This window comes from Lepus europaeus, unplaced genomic scaffold, assembly GCF_033115175.1.
Source record: "Lepus europaeus isolate LE1 unplaced genomic scaffold, mLepTim1.pri SCAFFOLD_3_1, whole genome shotgun sequence".
NCBI lineage: Eukaryota > Metazoa > Chordata > Mammalia > Lagomorpha > Leporidae > Lepus > Lepus europaeus.
The window spans coordinates 10321247-10322887 of record NW_026909276.1 but is presented as its reverse complement, the minus strand read 5'-3'; the positions used below and the strand labels follow the sequence as shown (position 1 = coordinate 10322887).

Genomic DNA, 1641 nt, shown 5'->3' with positions numbered 1-1641 from the left:
ACAAGATATCAAGAAGGGTGACTATTTATGCAAGGAATGTGCATGCTCTTTTAGGGAGTTTGTGCATTTTTGGCTCTAAGTATTTTTTTATTATTTGACATGGAAGTAGAACTGTTATTTCTTTGGGGATTACATTTGTTTTAAGGAGATGTTTTGAGTTCAGGATTGATAAGGATCATATTGTTTTTTTTTTCTCTTTCATATATTTAAACAAGTTGAAAATTATATTCACAGCATCTTCTAAATTTTGGCCAAGAGTCAAAAAATGCATTTAAACTTTGGAACGTGCCCACATAGACAGGGAGGCTCACCCCAGCAGTAGTTGGGGCAAATACCCAAGAACCAAAGGGCTTGGAAAGTCAGGAAGAGCAGAAAGGATTCTTCAGTTTATGAACTTGGTGCACTGGGACCTCCAGGCTGACACCTTTACAACAGAGACACAGTTCCATCTAGCTGGCACCTGTCCCTTCCATTACTTGCTGAGCCTGCTTCTGTCCCATGCAGCACTGTGCAACTGAATGGAATAACTTCTCAATTTCTGGGGCACAGTGTACAAACTGGTGGTTCCAGAACTTAAATGCTGGATTTTTAATCAGCTCAATGAAGGTAATAAGAAGACCCCAAGGATGTGGCCTATTTACAATCAACTGTTCCAAAAGATCCCTTGTGATCTGTTCCTGGATAGCTTTTGTGTTGGCCTCTGCAAAAAGGTACAGCATGGTGCAGCTAAAGTAATGAGTGTGGCTACTGGGGTATCACAGCTGATTTGCAATTGCGTTCAAGAAGAGATAGCGACCCTCAGTATCCAAGTCCACAGCCAGGTTCTGGAAGATGTCCATGTGTGCCAAGTGGGTGATGGTGCTCATTGAAGGTGTGCTGCCCTTGTTGTGAATGTGCGCAAAGGCCTGAGTCCCTACATAGAGCACCAGTGCATTGATGAGCTGGAGGTTGTAGCGATTGCCAGGCTCATTGGACACCTGTAGTTTACTGCGCAGATCAGAGAGGTAACTGGTGATCGAGTTTTAAGATAAGAATCCTAATCCTTTTTGAATTGAGGTGGCATCACTCCAGTGAAATTGGTGAGAATCCAGGGAGCAATGTTAATTTCACTCAACATGTCCACCTTCAGATTAGGAGTGAATGGGTCCAGGAGCCTCATGTTTCTTGGGAAGGCACTCAGTATCAAATTTCTTAGCTGGATACAATTGGGTGGGATTACATTACAGAACCCATAATGGTAATCACAAAGGAATTCTGGGAAGTCGTGCAAAAGAACCAGCAGCACTCTTAAAGTACCCTTATAGAGGATTTGCATAGGTTTGGTGAGTTCCACATTTCTAAGGAAAGGCGCTAAATATTTGAATAAATCAATCAGTAGCTGTGCATACATAGGCCCCCTCTTCTTCTGTGGCGTATGTGCCAGCATTCTTGCAATAGATAAGGATCATATTGTAAATATTAACTCAACTCAGTCAACTTAGTAGGGCCATTGTGCTGAGTTTGACGAAACTGTTATTGATGTTACTGTGTAGACATATTGTAGATGTGATTAAAATCTACCATCATCTAAATAAAGGAGATTTTATATATATATATATATATATATGTATATGTGTATATATATGCAAACTTCTCTATTAA

At 40.6% G+C, this 1641-nt stretch overlaps 1 pseudogene; it reads right to left on the bottom strand.

Annotated features, from left to right (window-relative positions):
* Positions 1-423: 423 nt before the first annotated feature.
* On the bottom strand, positions 424-1435 carry LOC133755189 (CCR4-NOT transcription complex subunit 1-like; annotated as a pseudogene).
* Between the last annotated feature and the right edge of the window lie 206 nt (positions 1436-1641).